General features: G+C 37.4%; 1 protein-coding gene across 5 annotated transcripts in view; it reads right to left on the bottom strand.

Annotated features, from left to right (window-relative positions):
* nrsn1l (neurensin 1-like) overlaps positions 1-20,591 on the bottom strand; it is a 218,430-nt gene that overhangs the window by 183,593 nt on the left and 14,246 nt on the right. For 3 of the 5 annotated variants that reach the window (XR_014210377.1, XM_082185326.1, XM_082185325.1), the window contains one exon: positions 9,052-9,236. The gene's annotated coding sequence lies outside the window, so the exon portion shown is untranslated. Of the gene's footprint in view, positions 1-9,047; positions 9,237-20,591 lie in introns of all 5 variants that reach the window. The other 2 variants (XR_014210375.1, XR_014210376.1) reach the window with 1 other exon arrangement.

The following is a 20,591-nucleotide window of genomic DNA, read 5'->3' as shown; positions in this document are numbered from 1 at the left end:
CTACTGTCTGGCTCACTCCAAATAATGCTTTTGGCACCAGCGCACCCTTAACTGCCCCACTCAGACCTCATATCGTTCCACACAAAAAGAGGAACTGACTTAAACGTACATCCGCTCTCTCTCCCTCACAACTCCCCAAACACACTGACAAACAAGGAACTCACCGTTCTCCAAACAGGCTTGGGAGAGGAGACGCGTCTGCCTGTTCAGTTTGTTTGTTTGATGGGTGAATCTACTCCCAGTCTGGGACAAATATCAGTTTTAAAAGGCTGATACTGACTTATGGTTTGTCCGTTAACTTATAAGGCATGCCCTCTGCATGGTCTTGAAAATAAAGACACTTATCTTCACTGAATGAACACAATGTTCTTCTCTCTAGGGCCACTGCGGCCTTTTCAGCTGGAATGAGAATCAGTAATTGTGTGGTGAGATGTCCAAATAACAGCCTCTGTCCTACATGTTTATTTGGCTGTAGAATGGTAGAAGATATGTGGTAAAATGGGGCTGGATAGGAAATTATAAACTGATGTAAGTGGATTGGATTATGGCTCATCCTTTTATTTAGTTATGGAAAGATTCCTTTTTTATACAATAGTTATATTATGTTTAATTATATTATATAATAAATATGATAATTATGACAGTCAATTTAACACTTCAATATCTAGGGTCTATGATAAACAAAAGGAAATCTAGTTGAAAACACATGCCAAGTTCTCTCTAAATACACACACATATTATATAAACAAACTTATGTTAGATGTGATTAATTGCAATTAATCGATTTGAGAGCATAAATATACAAACTTAAATGGATTTATTTTTTCAATATTTATAGATTTTCGTAAATATTTGTGAATATATACATGAATGCATTTATTTATTTATAAACAATAAATAAATAAAACCATGTTTCAAAAACTGGTCTCTTTTTCAGAAGAGTATGACTACACAAAAGTAGCCCAAACTACACTTTTTTTTTTTTGTCACACCTGTTAAATCAAATTCTATTTAATTTAGAAATGTCATTTATGAAAAATGTTACATTTTGGGGAAGTCACATAACCACATGACTCTTTACAACATGAACTAACATTACCTTGTCATTAAAATATTGAATTATTCAATATTTATCGGCTTATTGATCTTGACACACATTCATGATGGCCATCATATCATATATATCCTGCTTCATTTTTTCCCCCCACTGCATGTTGGTTGCACCACATGACCCTATTGCTTGCATCACTTGACTTTTTTCCTATTATAAAAATATTTACATTATGCTCCTAATTTTGTATTATTTTTAACTCAGAAATGAAACATGCTCATCATAGAGGAGGTGTATTAATTCCATTGTATATATGAATTGCATTTTTATTTAATTATTTATCTTAAGCCAATTTACTCATGTGCTCATATTATCTTAAATAAATCTGCATACATATGCCCATATCTGTGTGTAAATCCCATGATAAGGGATTTGTTTATAGGCACTATAAATGAGTCCGTATGTAAACAGTATAGACATATAGTAAAAGGAGGAAGGAAACATTAACACTAAACATAAGGTTTTCATGCAGATATTGCGTGTGTATGTCCTTAAATGCATGTGTTTGTATGGATATGCAATAGGTACGCACGTGTGTGACTGCTGATGCTTCAGAGCGGTTGTGATCTCTCTCGCTAACTCCCAACCATCTTAGTCAGCAAAGCTTTGCATTGGTTAAGTGTCTGCTTACAGAAATTACAAACCCGAAAAAGATAAAAGTCTTAAAATCGGTATAAATCCATCTGAGGGAGGGAGTATTGAGAGGACGGGACGAAGGGGATTTGGATATGGCACAGAATTTACTCAGCAAAATTTCTAACAGCGTAAATCAGCATGAAGAGAGCGATGGAGTGGGGCGGCTGGGGAGCGGGATGGAGGTATTGTGTCAGTCACATCATGGCAGGTGAAATGCTACAGATGAAAATACTTAAGTGTGAAGAAAAATCTTCAGGAATCCAGGGTGGCTTATGTATATATTGATATACATATACACATATATATATATATATATACACACACACACACACACAGCAAAACACAAAAGAAAATGCATCAAGTTCCTCAATCAAAGTGGTTGAGTTGCTATGAACATGTGGGGGACTGGTGTGTCAATGAATAGCACAGTCGCTAACAAGCACATTTTTAATCTTTAGCTTTTGAACTGAAGGAATGGCACTTTGACTAAATATGCCGGACAACCAAGAAATACACGCTAAACTTTGATCATTATTGTTTGCAGGGCTTCCAAATTCTCCTAAATAGTCTTTAAAACATGCCTGCCTTTGATGTTGAACATTCTGATGAGCAGATGGAAACCCAAACTTAAGTGCAGACTGATGAAAGCTAAATATGCTAGCTTAAAGCGATAGTTCACCAAGAAAAAAAAAAAGAAAAGAAAAAAAAGTGAACTATCGCTTACCCTCATGTTGTTCCAAACCTGTGATTTTCTCTCATGTCGAGCTCTTCAGTCTATGCAAATACAATGATTGGGGACTGAAGATCACAAGGAAAATAATGTAAAAATAATCACAGAAATATCATAAAAATTGCCTATATGACTCACACACTGCATTCGAAGTCTTTTGAAGCCATACAATACTTTGTTCAGGAATTTTGTCATTATTCAAGTCACCTTTATTTGTATTGTGCTTTATACAATACAGATTGTTTCAAAGCAGCTTTACAGCGATAAACAGGAAAATAATGATGAATGATGCTAACAGACTTCAATTATGCTGTAAAGCAGCTCTAAAAAAGACAATAGTGCCATTATTCGTCTGAAGTCATTGAAGTGTTGATTCAGTTCAATAACTGTGAAAAGTTTAGCAATTATGAAATGAGTTTAATTCAGCTATGAAGCAGCTCTGCAGAAAACAGTGATGTCATTATCCAGTTCTCATCCAATAGTGCCAGGCCAGTCAAATTAATAATACTGCTGAATATTAAGAGTCCCAACCAGGGGTGGTTATAAGGTCAGTGGATATTTGGTTATATTTTTATTTAAAGGAATTAATTTGTTATAAAAGCGATTTAAGGGAATAAAGAAAAAGAAAGGCTTATTGTATTAGTGAAATAATTAAAACTATTTGTAAATAATATTTTATTTTTAAGTATGCATACATTCGCTCTACATGAATCAAGGAAATGATAGCATATTTTCAATTCAAAAAGGCTAAATTTAATGAATAAAAAAAATTGAGTAATTTGCATCACCGGATACCGTCGAACTTGAACATTTCTATTGTAAAACAGTTGTCAAATATTAAATGTTTATCTACTTACATTTTACCAGGCATTCATTCACTGTTAACACCCTTTTGTGAATGGTAAGCTCTGCTTTCTTTAATCATTTTTGACATTGATGAGCTAGACCGCTGAACTTTTAGTCATCCTAACAACAAAAAGAACAGTGCGTAATAAAGTGCATCAGAGCAGCATCAAGAATATCAAATACATTGCAGTGAATGCCTTATTCTCTATAAGTTCATTGCCAATAATAATAATGACAGGTTTGCAAAAGTGTAGAACTCTGTGAGCTTGCGCAAAACACATCTTCAGCACATCGACTCATTTAAACGCCTCTGATTGGCCGATGCGTTCAACAGACATGTCTGTGATTGGCTACAATGCTCAACGCTGCAAAAGCACGTTGTAAGTACCTTTAATGCAAAGGGAAAAATATAAATAAAATTGTAATATGCACTTTTCATGATTAGGTAATCGCGGCAGCTGTAATATTATTCACATTTGTTCATCTGATTAATTGTTTTGCTCTATGAGAAAGACAAGGGAACAAAATATTCAGGGCTGTACCAAAAAACATTCGGGGCTTAAGTCCCCTTAGCCCAGCCCTAGCGCCGCCACTGGTCCCAACTAAGCAAGCCAAAGGCGGCAGTCAAGGAACCAAAAATATATCAGGTGACACAAATGGAGGGGGAAAAAAAACTTGGGAGAAACTAGGCTCAGTTGGCAGGTCTCATCTGGTCAAACGAACAAACATGGTGTGATTATGATTCCAGGCTGCATCACAAGTCAGATTGTGGATTGATCGATCAGAAATTCAGAGAGTGGATTGATCATTCTCTGACGATCTTTCCCCCATTGAGTTCATTGAGTCTATTGAGTGATTCGAATCCAAGGACCAGCTCAGTATGTTTTGTGAGCTAATCATTCAGGTTTTGTCAATCATTGACTAGACTCAGAATAATTTGCTCACAAAAGGGATATATTTCCTTCTTCATCAATGTGACTTTCAGTGAATAATTACTTCCATTTCAGTTTGTTTCTCACACAAACTATTGTATGACTTGGAATAAATTGCATATGACTTACTTTTGTGTCATATGAACTTTTTTATGATACTTTAATGGTGACTTTATTTCCTTTTTAAAGCTTGAAAGCTTCAGTCACTGTTCATTGTTATTCCTCGGCAAAAAGTGTGGACAATTAAATTGCTGTTTGGAATTTAACAGAAAAGAGTCAATCATAAAATCACTATGAGTAAATAAAGACATGATGCTGATTGGTAAACTCTTCCTATTGCGAAATGCAAACCATAAATCAATCTAACAAATGCTTCTAGTTATTAAAATGAAAATCCTTTTATTTAGTCATTATTATGTCGATCCAAACCTATATGACTTTCTTCTGTGAAAAACATAAGATATTTTTAAGAACAGTTTTGGTTAGGATTGACCGCTGACAAAAAAATAAACATTTCTCAAAATATTTTCTTCTTTACGTAAGAAATTCATACAGGTTTGGAATGACATGACAAGTTTAATTTCTGGTGAACTATCCCTTTAAGAAGTACACAGTCAAAATCAAAAGTAGGCCCACTTTTTGACTTCTTGTGTTCTACAACTTTCCAGTAGATCTCATATGTTTTAGACTATTGTACAATTTTCCTTTTGTAAGATTATCAATGAAATTCTCATATATCAGAAACAAGTGCTCCTAAGGCTTTCATCACTTTTTTAATTAAAAAACCTTTCTATTAGATGTGATAAGCAGGAGATCTCATGAACAAAACAAGAAAATAAAAACCTCCATAGCCATGAAAAAAAAATAAAGAAATCCATAATTCATAGTCTTCTGTCTAGTCTGGGGGCAAAAGTCATAGTGGCATCTATTATTGATCATACTTATGTTATTAATTCACAATACGAGTTTGAGGAAGAGCTAGACATGAGATCTGACAGGTTCTGCTGTGCATGGTGATCTTCAGAGTACAGCATTATAAGTGCTGTCTTTAAGAAAGTATTACATGAGAGAGCAATGAGTGCTCAATTCAATGCAGTTCTTCTTTTTAAAACATTACAAACTGCATCCTTCACTGTTCACCTAAATGGTGTAACAAAACATACTACAAATTACAACAAACAGAGCACTTAAAAAATCTGTTATTGTTATCCTGTTATTGTTTTACTCCAAAAGATTCATTCCCTGATTGAGCTGTCAGAATGATTCAGACTGAATCGTAAACTGATTCATACTGTTTTGCTAAAAATGTTTGACTAATTCATTGTAAACAATCCACTCATCTGATTCACACATGAATCACTCTAGAACAGCCGACAGAGAAAACGGAACTGACTTTGATTGCCAAATTATTGAGGGAAAATGTAACATAGTACAGAATTTCAATGTCTAAATCATAGTACAAGGGAGGAGAATATGAACGCATGTTTAAATCAAGTTTTTCTTGAGTATGAGACCTCGATTTTATACAGCAGCCCAAACTAAGAAAAAATATATTTATATTCAGTGTTGGGGGTAACTCATAAGTAACTCGAGGCACATAACTAATTAGATTACTTTTTCAAGTAACTAGTAAAGTAACATATTACTTTTTCAATTTACAACAAAATGCCCAAGTTACTTTTTAAAATAAGTAACGCTAGTTCACATTTATTGACTGACAGCTCTCCTGTACCCATGTTGAGAGAAATAAAGTGAGGAGGTGTTGTGTGCGCTGTGTAAACATGATGGTTATTTCAGGAGACTAAATATGAACATGCATTTACTCATCTCACTTGCACAAAAACATTCAGTATTCCTCAAAATGATTAAAAACAGTAAAATGCAATCTCAGAATTTTACGCACAACTTTTATAATTAACTATATTAAATTACAAAAATACTTTATGTATTTAATCTCACTTTATTAACCAATGTCTTTGCTGCTGACCTCCACTGATCTAATTCACCCATACTAATAAGCAAAAATTACTTTATGTAATGCAATTAGTTAATTTTTTGGGGAGTAACGCAATATTGTAATGCATTACTTTTAAAAGTAACTTTCCCCAACATTATATTATATTATATTATATTATATTATATTATATTATATTATATTATATTATATTATATTATATTGTTAATATTATGAAATTCTGACAGCTTGTATTGTAAATCAATGAGATCTTTACAATAGGATTACAGATTGCATATAAAATGCAATTAATATAAATAAAATTCCCTATAATATGTCTTAGTAAGATTATTTAAATGCTTAATTTCATGATCAAAGCTCTGTACTTTTATTGCTGGGGTCAAAACATAATACAATGCAAAACAATGATGATTGAGAGATGTTCATATAAATGTCCCTCAAAAGCCAGTGTTTATACTCACATTTTTAGCAATAAAAAAAATATGTATGGATAATCAAGTAAACCAAAGTTGCTTCAGTCCAGGAACGGTGTATTCACACGGTGCATTCTCGTTTACTTTGAATGGGTGATGTAATGCTTTGCCGAACTGAAATGTGGGTTCTGCTGCATCACGTCACTGGTGTTGCTTGCGGCAGAAGTTGAAAAATGTTCAACTTTAAGCGCCAACGCAGGCATCAGCTAATCAAGATACCTATACCAGCCTATACAAATACCCTAGCGCAGACGCTAGCCAATTGCGTTCATGCAACACCGGAAAGTAATGTAATTGGCTGTTGTCACTATGACAGTCGCATCAGCACCAAGCTCCTGACACGCCCTCCGTCAAGCGTCAAGGCCGACGAGCCCTGTGAATGCACCATAAGTGTTCATCTTAAAATATGACTTACAATATAAAAGTTATTCTTATGTTTACTTTATTAAAATTATTAAAGATTTTCTAAGGCCTTGGAAATTTGTATCAAATATGATGCAACAGGCTTTATAGGGTAAAGACAGCTTTGCTACTGTACAGAAAAATAGCCACACTACTACCTCACTACTGAGAAATGTAGTTAAACTAATAGCGCCAGTATCTGTAGCAATGCTACGGCCCATTGCCTGGATGTGGATGGAGCTGTAACACACACGTGTCTCTGGAGAGCGGTTGAATTTCAGAGTCTGTCACTGGTTCTTCCTGTGGGGGAGGTCAAAGGGGAAAGAGCTAACACAGGGTAACTGAGCGGCCCCTGAACAAAAGAATAAATGGCAGGAGAGAGAGACGTGAGAGAAATGGTGGGAGTCCCATACATCACCCTTTCTCCAGGCCTGCAGGATGCCCCCCGTTCACGATTTGTTACCGCCAGGAAGAAACAGCCCTGTCATTGTGAGCAAGTAGGTCAGTGGACCCCAAGCAGCTGAGAGAACACAAATCAGTCAAATACACCCGAGAAGAGCACTGAGGACAATGAAAACATTCGCTTTGAACAAGTATTATTGTTTGACTGCATCAAATAAAGTTAATGCTTCACAAAGCCAATATAAGCATTATGTTACTAAAAGGATGACAATTTAAAACCTTAAAGTAGTTTTGGCATAATGCAGTAATGTTATTTAGGATTTTGTTTTTAAAAAAACTGCTTATGGCTAAAAAAACGTTTAGCCACCAAGTTAAGTCATGTGCGACAAAGTCGTAGTGCAAGTTCAACCAACATACAGAAAAATAGAACAGGAAAATATATCCGTTCCCTGAAGACCTTCATTACTGTGTGTTAAGGTCAATAATTTAAATATCAAATAACTGGTCCTTTTTTATGACAAGGCATGGTTAGATTATACACTGCCGTGTGGTGTTACTCTGCAAAGTAATGATAGTAATTAATTAATAATTCATGATATTTGTAAAATAAATATTTTTTTACCTTGAAAAATGTGCTTAAAAACTTTTAGAAAATAATGATCAAAAAGTGAACACACATTCAAAGTATAAAGAAAATATGTTGTTACTTTTTACTTGGTTACACCACAACATCTTTAAAGTCATTAAATTGAAAAGGCAATAAAAGGTTTCCAACATGAGTACAAATATTATATTTAGAATATATATTTTAAATGGTTGAGTCTTAAATTTCAGTCCTCAAATATGTGGTTACAATTATCCTTGCATTCAAAACCAATTCAAAACAAAGATTTCCTGCCTGTATGCAATAATCAATAGTAATGACAGAGCCTGAAGCCACCATGCGATAAAACAAGCATGACTGACAGGCAAACGTGTTTATCTATATCGCCGCTGGTTACATAAGCACTTCAGTGTGCACTGTGTGTTTACAATCGTACTTAAAAGGCATAGCCAAAAGGGTTAATGCAGTGAATGACATTGGACCTCACGGTCAACCCAGGACACAGCTACAAACACTCACACAGCATAAGACAGACATCTACAAACACCCACGCAGGGGGCCTAGCATCTGGCTAAGCTATCAACGCTCTTGTAATGTCTCTTGTCAATTTACGGGTCCTGTTTTTCTAAGTTAGTGCTCACTGCGGTGCTTTAAATATGCAGCTGAAGAGGCCAGATCCCCATCTCTGACCTCAATACGGCCTGCTATACACTCTTATCACAACACACACAACCGAACGAAAAAGGAAATAGAGTGGAGAGCAAAATACTCAATGACCACTGGGCACAGGATTGTGTAAACCACTGAAGCAACTTGGCAGCAGTGTGCCGGGATAATTTGGACATCAAGCTAAAAGAATAGTGGAGCAACAAGGTCAGCATGACAGGTTAGAGAAGTGTGGGAAAAGCATGGCGTTCGGCCGTCGGCCTTGATTACTCACTACTTCTGAAGGAGCCAGGTCCAGTTTCTCCACAGGCTTGGTTTAAGAGCGACCAAAGTCATCTGTCTGTCACTGCCGGTTTCCAGTCACACAGACAAGCAAACAATGAGGAGGAAGTCATGAAATGAACCACAGCCTCTGGTTTCTGTTGTGTCTCGGAAAGGCCTCAGCTCCCACACAAGAATCTGTGGCATGGACAAAAGAGAGAAGGTCAAAGATGATTCCGGAAACAACAAGGTTCTGGCCCAGAGCATGTGTAAAAACCCCGTCCTACTGTTATTTTAAGCTATCAGGAACACATTCCTTCCGAGCTCTGGGTTTTCAAACACAGAAGGCTAGGCAGGGAGAAAGACCTGTGTGCGTTTCTGACCAAGCTACACTTTTAGAGACTAAACTCTGGGAGTCTTAGGGTTTTATTTTTGTCCTTTTCCAAAGGATTGGATGAACAAAAAAATGTAATTCTGTCATAATTCACTTATCCCTCATGCCACCCTCACCCTAATGCCAGTTTAGTTCTTGCACAAAACACATTAGGAGACATTTTAGAAGAATTTACTGTTTGCTATAACTATATAATTAGTAAATGGGATATGGGAAGTCTCCAGCAGTGGCGTCATGCCCATTCAAAGTGAGGGGGCACGTGCCCCCTCAGATTTTTCCTCCCTGATAATTTTTTTGTCACAACTTTATTCCTATTATGCTCCATAATATACCAGAGCCTATAACGACTCAAATGTATTCTTCTGGATGTGTAATAAATCGGTCAGCAATGCATCAGCCCGCCCCTTTTTCCTAATATGGTGTCTGTGTATATCAAATCTAGAGCGCTACGCGTGTAGCGCTCTAGAATCTTTGCTGTGTATGTTCAAGCAACTCACTCGTCTCGCACGTTGAGCTGGCAATGTTTTACAGATGGTCTTGAAGTGGTAAGTGGGCAAAGCAACAAATCGGCATTGAATTAGTTATCGGATGATATTAAAAGGTAGTGGGATTAATTGTGGTTGACCTGGAAATTTTAACTTGATCAAAAAATTATGGATTTGATATTAGCTGCGAATTCAGAGCATTGTGTCAGTGTAACGTTATCGATAGCTAGCCTAGTCTAACCGTAAACTAGTTGGCTAATGTTACTGCCATACAAAGCCATAGTAACGTTATCTGATCGGTTTTTGAAACATCTGTTTTGTCTCCCTAATCCCCACCACCATGACCTTCACCCACCTGAGGAATGGTTTTGCAACAGTTGTTACCCAGAATCATAAATCCAATGGCTAGCTATAACCCTTCTGTCTGGTTCATAGGTTAAATGTACAAGTTACAAGTTACTAGCTTTTCTGTTAGCTCATAAATTACTCTTTACAAGTTCCTTATTTAAAATATAATAATGAGCAGTGTAACTACAGTATTTCAATGATTTTACTAAAGTAATGTTACATATTACATTTGATTTGATTACTTTTTTACATTTGTGTCAAAAATTAACCATTTTCAAATAAACGGGGTAGTGTTAACCTTATTCAGCACTGAAATCTGTCAAACTTCTTTCAAAGTCCTTCATCACATATTAATATTAAAATAACTTAATTTCAGAGCACCACAAAGTCAGACCTCAGCACCTTTATGTACCTTTAATGTAGGATAGTTCTTAGGTCACATACCAATTATCATAACATAAAAACTGCAATGGTACTGTTTTTAAAATCATGTGTAGTAGGCCTAAGTGTACAGTAAGTGTGTGTGTAAACATGCTTTAATGAAGTAGACTTCAAAAGCTTTTGAATTTGAGCTTACAGTTCTTTCATCAACCTGTCTTTTACATAAACTTTTTTTACATAAACTTTTTTTACATAAATAGATACTTTAACTTAGTCCTCAGATAGAGGAGGGTTGCTGCTAGCTCCGTTAAGGTATTTCTGTCCCTCCCAAACTGCATTGAAATGGTATGTTTAGCAGCCAGAATTAAAAAAAAATTCAGGGGAGAAACCCCCTGACCCCTCCTAACATGATCCATATCACCCGTCAGAAAACAATTGCAACGTCTCAGATTGTGCCCCCCCCAGAATTTTGGCTTGCATGACGCTCCAGTAAGATAGCTATGTAAATGTGTGTATGATTGAATGACTACTGTTAGTGCTAAAACAGGTGAGAGGTCGTATAAATAGACCATTCTGAGTGAGACACACATTAAGGTGGAGAAAAAGAAAAGAAAAATCAACAGAACTGTTAAATTTATGTCATTCCAAAGGTTGTTTCATGTGGTTAGGATTCATGTGGATACAGCATTAGCATACTTTACATTTCAGGACACAAACTGCAGCACACACCCACCCACACTCTCATACAGGTCCTTCATTCAGGCCAGTGGGCTGTGGAATGTGAGTGTGTCCAGGTGCAGACCGAAAAGACTCGGGACTTTCCCCCTCAGCCCTACTGATCCCTGTAGCAGAGCTCATGACTCAATATGGACACACACATCAGAGAGAGAGAGAGAGAGAGAGAGAGAGAGAGAGAGAGAGAGAGAGAGAGAGAGAGAGAGAGAGAGAGAGAGAGAGAGAGAGAGAGAGAACATGGCCACTTGCCTATTGAAATTTTTCCCACCTCTTCCCTATCAGCAATAGCTAAGTTTACCCACAAGTCACTGACAAGTGCTCTCTGAGGACTCAGTAGCAGGAAAGGAAGTGTGAAAAAGCCTCTCTGGTAATTATTTATGAATATACCCTACTTTTACACCTATCAAAATATATTTCGGTGCTTAATAACTGAGGCTATGAATGGACCCTTGTGCCATACTTTGCTGATCTATAGGATATAGAGTTGCACACCTTTGCAGAGGAATCTAACAGCCAATTGATTCCCTGAAAAACACAAACATTAAATTGGACATAAAAATTACATAGAGGATTCCATCTCAAAGCAGTGTGGAAATACATCTATCTGGATGCAGTACAAACTTACAATCTTTCTAAAGCCTTAAAGGGGTCATGAACTGGATTGTTTTATTATTTTATAATGTTGCCTGGGGTGCCCTTATAATGTTAGTATGATTTTTACATCAAAAATTGTCATAATTTATAAATAAAAGCCATTTTTCCAAGCCTGATTTCAGCCTCAGATTTGAACGCTCTGTTTTAAGGGGCGTGTCTGCTGTGAGACTGCAGTGCAAACGCCCACTGCTGTGATTGGCTGACATGCTTGCATATGAAATAGCTAGTATTACATGAACTCTCTCGAAAACTTTTACTATGTTTTTACTATTACAGCTATCGAGATTAACAAATCGTGAAAAGTATTGTTTAAAGCATTATATTTAAATCTATTCCATCACATGAAAGGTTGCAGCATGATGAACAGTCTGTTGATCGCGTGAATAAAGATCTTATCATTGCAACGCAATTTTTGCACTCTCACAAATGCTTACACCAAATCACAATGCAAACACGATGTGAATACACAGTAAGAGCTGCGTTGTGTAGTGTAACAGTGTCATTATTTCATCACGAGTTTGGTAAGTGTCCAGATAAGCTCTCGCGGCTCGCGCTGTGCTGTTTGATTGACAGCTTGGGCGATTGGAACGGGATCGTTCTTTGATCGCTTTCAGTTTAAAAAAAGATTATTTTCATAATTCTACGAGAAATTATGTGAAGTTGATCGTTTAGTCACTGATGCATAAACAGTATTGAACGATTTTAAGAGAAATATCTGAACTTGAATAATTACACAGAAATCACTGATCGCAGATCAGGCATTAGAATACACATGGTTACTTACATGTTGCTGGCAGATCCGTGTCGGGAAATTGTGATTGACTGATTTAATAAAGTTTAACCATGCTGGAATCCGAAGGAAGCTTATGCAGACTGTCTTCTTCCACAAACAGGCACTGCACAATATTTAGTAAACAGCATATTGCTTGGAAGTAGCTCGATCCGGTTTAGCAATTATCATGTCGTCCTATGTTATTTAGCATGTTTGGGCGAATCGGTGGGCGGGGCTAAACAGGCCGTGTTGAAGTAGGCGTTGATCTTCTTTTGTGGAGGCGGTGTTTTATCCTCTTTGACGTCATAGTTCCCACTTTGAAAAACGAGTCGTTTGCTGAGCCTGATGTCTATAAAAGCTTTTATTGGATTAACAAGGTAGTTTTCAGTTCTGAAACTTACAGGATATTATTTTAGTATGATTATCTCTTATATGTCAAAAGCTCAAGGAATTTTTGATTTCTCAGTTCATCACCCCTTTAAGATAGTAGTTAGTTACATTGATCCAAAACTGGATCAGGAAATTGACCAGATTACCAGCTGGTAGGAACTTGGCTGGACGGGTAGACCATCTTGGTCAAGCTGGTTAGGGCTGGTAAACATCTCTTCTGGTCAGGCTAGAAGACTGTAGAAGACTGTCAGCTGAACACCAGCTAGGCAAGACTGGGAGACCAGCTTTATCCGCCTAAAACACTTTTGACTAGTTTAGTGTAAGGCTAAACAGTCAACCACCTTATCAAGATAATTCATCTTGGACCTAGAGTTTCTGCAGTGTTGCACCAGCAAAAGTTAGGCCTACATCGTTTCAAAATCTAGCTTGACGGGGCACAGTCGACACACTAATGGGAAATTGTAAGTATTACTGTTTTGGCAAATTGGTGGCTAATTTACATGAATATGTATGATCTCACTTATACATTTTCAAACAATCTGTTTACACCACACTGGGGTGGATTTTTATTTTTTATTTTTTTTTATCTTATGTTTCCATATAAATTACATTGTAAGAATACATACAACATTTTTCATGAGATCGGGTTAAAATTTCATTATAAAATTTCACCAAAACACTAACTTTTTACAAAGTTAGACTAAAAGGTGCAGTCACTTTTACCGTTGCTCAGTGAAATGTCCCAGGCAAAAGAATACTGGACCATGAATTACTGGATTACAGGACAAATGACAACAAAATACACATCCAAACTTATTCTTCAGGCTACCAAACAAACCTAAATAACTGCTTTCCAAACAGCCATTTTTTCATTTTTGATGTGTACTTTTTTTGGTCGAAAGTTTGCTTTGTTTCCAAGCTATGGATCTCCACCCACACAGAGGTCACTTTGCTATTGGTCGAATTCACGTGTCAAAGTTCTTTGCCACCGGAACTCCATCAGGTGAAATTCCCATTGAAATAACTGGTTTTTGCCACACACATTTTTGCTGAGCTATGGTCGGTAAATGTGAGTTGGACTACAACTGGGCCCAGTGTTGTGCAGTAAATCCGAATTATTATTATTTTTCCCTTTTAATGTTGTTGTCGCATGTTGTGTGCGTTGTGTACAAGACAAATGTCCTGAAAAAGAACAATATTCTACTAAGACTACACTTGTTTCAAAGGAATGTCAAGCAAAAACCACTGTGAACAGCTTGAGCACCTTAAGTGTTATTACACTGTTTTACCAGGAGGTAAGTCCAAAGGTAAAGAGCAGCAAGGACTGACCGTATCTTTAGAGCACATATGCTGAAATTGATCAAAATATGGCAGTTCTCTGAGTTCACAGCTGTGCTGCTGCCTGAGCTGGGCCAAGCTGGCAGTGGTCAACAGCTGAGGCAGAGCTGGGCACCAAAGCAGCTCTGTGACAGCCCACATTCCCCCAGCTCAACAGCCAAACACTTCTTTAAAGAGCCTGATTATGCATTCCCAGCCTTCAGCAGTAAAGCGGTCCTTTAAAACGAATGACACTGGATTCTCAGCACTTAGCACTGACGTTTCTCTTCATAGATCGTGCCGCCACAGTCAGAGGAGGTCGTTTGAAGCGCATTCTCAAAGTTCCTTCACACAGTCAGTGAGTGCATAAAGAGACCACTTGACCTCATAATCAAGCTAATTAATAAAGCAAGCTTCTAGCAAAGGCACATTGTGATTAAAAAGGCAAAATGACTCGGATTTATAATGAAACTTGGTCACATGCAAATGCTAAGCAAGAAAATTTACTTAGGAATTAGCATATGAGTGCCAAGCTATTTTTACAATGAATTGTCTGCGGTTTGTGTGCCAACAGTATTTTCTAATGTACTTTCCATCACTGCTAACTGTGTACAACTGCTGTATATCCATTGCTTTAAGTTACAGTAATCCTGCAAGCAGCTGCAAAGGGCAAAAAAAAAGCCACATGATTTGAAGCACTTGCCAGATGCCTGCCATCTTTGAGTTAAACACACATCAAAAGTTCTTCACTTAACACCCTGGAGGGGGTGGGGGGAGAGAGAGAAAGATAGAGATTGTGGGAGAAAGACAAAGAAACAGAGAGGGAAAGAAAATAATGATAATAAATGAAAGCATGTGTGTGTAAGTGTGTGGGGACAGTCAAAGGCCTGTTTTACACCATACGTACAAGCACCAAGTGAAGCAGCAGCATGACTGCAGTTGTTCTTTCACACTGACAGCATTTCAGCTAGTAGCTTTTTGTTTGTGAACGAATGATTAATTCACTTGACACTTTTTTTTTCCGACTGAAGCCTCTCAGTTTTGATTTCCTGCCTTTAAAGACTGACTATGAACAGATAGCATTCAAGTGTGATTATATCTTCTACAGATTCAAAATGATTCACAAATTTTAAACATAATTTTTCTAAATGTTAGTAATACATTGTCAGAACAAAAAAAGGGGAAAGTCAGCTGTGAGAGCAGTGCAGCACCCGTACATTTTGTTTTTAAAACAATCTAACACCATTTACGCATTTGTAATTGCAGAGTAAATGCATTCATGCCACCTCTGAACTGCATTAAACAGTCAATGTAAATAAATCTAAATGCCACTTCAGATGCAGCGTCTGACATGTCTACAGTGCAAAGATGGCTTTTGTTGTTACTGGTGATTGACAAGACCCCTGTTAGTGTCTTATTCTAATTTAATTTATGGATTACATATAATAATGAGAGGCAGGATCATGGTCGTTCAATTTGGCATGCTCCAGCAGCTGAGAAAATTGAGAAGAAAAAGACATGTCTGCTTTGTTATCATTTGTGGGGAAATGCTAATGATGCTTAAACACACTTTCTAGAGTCTCTTAGTATATTGGTGCACAAATTTTTATAACGAATAAGAAGACTTGTTTTGGTGTTTGGTTGTCTCAGTGTTTGGTTGAGTGCATAATACAGTGACTCCATTTATAACATGCATTAAAGCCACTCACTTGAAAAAAAAAATCTGAAATCTTTTTAGTGAATGTGTTCAAATGATTCAAAACCCCCACTAGTTTCTGCTAATCTACAGATTAGTTTGTTGTCAAAAAATATTGTTGTTTCGATACTGAATAATCTGAAACGGTTCAAATACTTATTTTCTGCAGTATAGATACACCGATACCAGCTGCGCATTCTCGCTCTCTCTTTTTTTCCGATGGCGAACTGACACGTACCCAGCCACCTCCTGTCACTCACTCGTCTCATTCGCTTTGGTTGAATAGTGTTTATATTGCACATCATTTTAGTAATTCCCGCAGGTTTCGCACCCACACCAAAAGCATGTGCACCACTGATCTATATGGCGCTCTCATAAAGCTCCCTCTCAAACAGCTTGCTAGTACCCAATTGACTTGTTTTGTGACTTATTGCACTAAAACGGTCAAACACATACAATATTGTCAAAATGCTTGTCTTGTTTAGTATTCAGGTACATACATTCAGTTTTACAATGTCAATAGTAAAGAGAAAACTTGTTGTGTAACAGTATATTGGATCCGCGCATACACTCTTAAAGTGACAGCAGTGACTGTCTGTCATGTTAATCAAAGAACAAAAGACAAAGAGAAAATCACTCGCTGCTCTTGACTTTAATCCTATGCATTAATCTGCATTTAATATTTACAATGAAAACTATCCAGTATTATTTTACATTTGATTACTTTCATTTCTGTAGTATTTACCTGAATACTACTGTTAGACCCACTTGAAAATCTAAAAGCCATGTTTATTTCATTTGTCTCTATATTCTATTGTATTTATTTGTGCTATCATTGGCAATTTGTTTAGGCCTATTTGTTCTTATATTATTATTGTTTTTTGGTATTATTATTTTTGTTAAATGTAGTTCTCTGTGTAAGTTATTACAACAAAATTACCCAAATTATCAAAAATTATCTATTAAATGATCTTTATAGTGGTATACATGCAGTTTTCCCCCTGGTATCGTAAATCAAACATTTTTCAAGGTATCGTCTCAAAGTTGGAAATTCCAGTATTGTGACAACACGACTACAGAACAGTTGCTCTACAAAAAAAAAGAAAAAAAAAAGAAGTGATTTCTAGGTTAGAACACTAAGTATTTCAGCCACAAATTATAAAATCGCAATCAGAAGTTAAAACCTGCTTGAACTTGACTTGACTGTCATGAAATCATACTTTCATGAGAGCACTTTTAGATTCACCATCGGCCAAGCATTCACATCAGCAGTTGCATTACTGCAAGTATGTTTATGACCAAAGTGTATGAGGATGACAGGAAGTTTGAGGTCACTTTAAGTCCTGAGAGTCTTCTTTAAAAAGACACTGTATTAAAGTCAATGCTAAGAACAGGAAGTCAGGTGATACAAAAAAAAAACACCCGCTCAGTCAATACACCTCAGACAAGCATACGTGAACAGAGAGAGAAAATAGGTTAGTCACAGAGCGCTTAGTCACAGCTTTGAGCTGGGCCGCCACACACGGCGAAATAGATTTGGTTGTGGTTCCTGGCACAATGAGGTCTTTCACATGCTGCCCTGAGGGTGGTCCACTTTGGCCGATCCTATCAAGCGGCCCTCCACAGTGAGATATCTGACCAGTCACCATGACAACAACCTACCAAACACAGAGCGCTCACACAGGTGCGTCAAGCCACACAGGTGCTTTCGGTCAGAGAATTAGAGAGGGGTCATGGGAAAGGATGGAAAAAGAGTTTCTAAAGACAGAAGTATACAGTGAAAGGCTAGTAAGAAAGCACAAAACAAGATTGTACCAGTCTTTATAAATGTACCCACCGCTTTCTGATATCTGTGGCCTCGCAGGGGAGCCGATGACATAACATGTATGTAAAGGTCAGATCTATATGTGAATTACTCACTCACACATACAGTAACAAGTGCACACGCACACGCGCACGCACCTTCAAACAGGACATTTGATTTATCAATGCACAAACTGTATTTAATTACAATATAGTAACAATATGAATGTCATACAATACTTTATAAATGTGATTCAAATATCACTCTTAATATTTTCACACACTGTATAAATAGGCCTTTATTCAAGAAAATATACAGCTGCCTGTATATTGTAGGAATTGGAGCCCTTGCAATTTCTGGGGGACCTTGGCATCAAAAAGTCTGTCCCAGACCGAAATTGAATTAAAATGTAGAACAAATTGAGACTTTTTCTTCCCAATAAACCCTCCACTAGAGTTTTCAAAGTAATCCCATTCCCAACAATGTTTTTAACACTTTTTCACTTTAACATATTTGTCCTATTTGCCAACAAGTCATCTGAAATCAAGGGTTATGAATACAATATAAACTCATATTTCTCATCAAATTTTCAATAGCAAATTATCCAAGCTGTCCTACATTCATCTTTTAGCCATCTAAATTGTATCCATTATATTTCTCCTAAGGAATTTAAGGAGAAACATCTGAGACAAGGTTAATTCTTAACTGAGTAATTCATTAATTCCATTAAGCTATGAAAGCGCAACATCAGAGGGATAAAAATTTCTCCTGGGCTCAGTTGCTACCATGTTTGTTGATGTCTCCTTTTACTACCAAGTCATCTTATGAAACAAGACCTATTTGAAAAGCTGAAATGAAGAAAGCAGAGGGCTTTTAATTTGCAGATTATGTTACGACCTGTCACAGGAAAAGAACCAGATATAAACGTATGCCTTGCTTAGCATCAAACCCATGAGCGTGGGGTAGATGAAACCGGTAGCATGCTGAGAATTGTGCATGTGCTAAAGTGAGAGGAGGTGGGTGTGCTCCTTCCCTTGCATGTGTGAGGTGGCCAGAAAGTTGTGTATTTTTGTTTAAAGTCGGTGCCCAAGTAAAACATAAAGGCATCATTACTCGTGTGGACCCTTGCTGAATGAGAAACCTCCCCGCATGAGCACTGAGGCCGCCTTATGGATAACATACGTCTGCGGGGGAAAAGGGAGGTATAGAGAGCTATGAAATGAAAATAAAAGCTGCGAATCAATTAGGGGTCGACCGATTAATCGGTCGGACGATTAATCGGCCGATTTTTTGAATTTTTTAACATAATCGGCATCGGCCAATATCCAGTATATCAAGCCGATTATTAGGCGGGCGCATCTGTGGGCAGCCTAGTGTTGTTGTTGTTGTGGAACACGTGTTCGACGCACGCTGTGCCTAGAGTCATTCTCCAGCAGAGTGAGCAGACCTCATCCAGTGCCTAAGGAAGGAGCTAAGTTCCTTGGAGAAAACTCCTTTATATTTAATTAAAACCTTTTGATATGTTACTGCCAACTTCGAGAAAAAATATGAATAGGCGACATGACGTTCGGCTACTTTGGATATTGATAGCGTAGTTGAGGTTGCATTATCACAGCAGAAGGGTTGCTATCATGTCAAAATAAGTAAGCAAGAATTTTGCAATTTACAAACAGAGAATCTGATACTTTTATTTGTTCTGTTTTGTGTGTCTTATATTTGAGAGGGTTGTCACTCAATGCAGAGAAATAAGTAATAAAAAAGTGACCATATCAGTTAGTGAAGGGCTGGCTTTGCTTTTCTAGCGTCGTCGCTAGGGTTGGGTAGCTACAGACAGACCCGGTGCTAATACGGCACTGGTGCCTTAACGACCGTTATTTACCGGACCGAATATCAATGCGGATTTCTGTGCTTCATTTCGGTGCTACTGTTATGCCTGTGCTTCTCTTGGATGCTCTGAAAACGGACGTTAGAAACGTGATGCTAGTCAGCTGTTAACTTTAGCATACTAGTAGCTGGATTAAACACGGTTAATATGTTGGCCAAACAGTGTAATGTGTGACTGTATTTCAATGTAGACTAGGGGTGGAACGGTACATGTATTCGTATTGAACCGAAACGGTACGGGCGTCACGGTTCGGTGTATAAATTTACACGGAGAATACATGGTATAAAAATAAATAAAACTCGCGTGCAAATTAATTCATGTAATGCGGAACTACTGTTAGATACGCGGGTTCTTTGGGGACACCTAATCTGTAGCCCCGCTTTAGCTCTGAAGCAGGTTGCGATCATAGACTGTAAAAAATAGGCTGCGATGTAAGATTGCATTGCTGGAATATGGTGTGTGGGAGAGGGAGAGGGAGACTCGGGAGAGGGAGAGAGGGGCGCGGGTGCGGGCGCGATCGAAAAGTCGCGTGTGTTTAAAGTCGCAAAGTGTTTACTTATATTTGTGTGTGTGTGTGTGTGTGTGTGTGTGTGTGAGAGAGAGGCGCGGATGCGATCGAACAGTGGAAACATAAAAACATACTCTGTCATTTTGTTTATAAAAGACATCATTCAAACTGCAAAGTGTTTAAG

Source organism: Leuciscus leuciscus, assembly GCF_965113295.1.
Source record: "Leuciscus leuciscus genome assembly, chromosome: 12".
Lineage (NCBI taxonomy): Eukaryota > Metazoa > Chordata > Actinopteri > Cypriniformes > Leuciscidae > Leuciscus > Leuciscus leuciscus.
The sequence above is the reverse complement of the archived record's forward strand: the minus strand, read 5'-3'. Positions and strand labels throughout refer to the sequence as shown.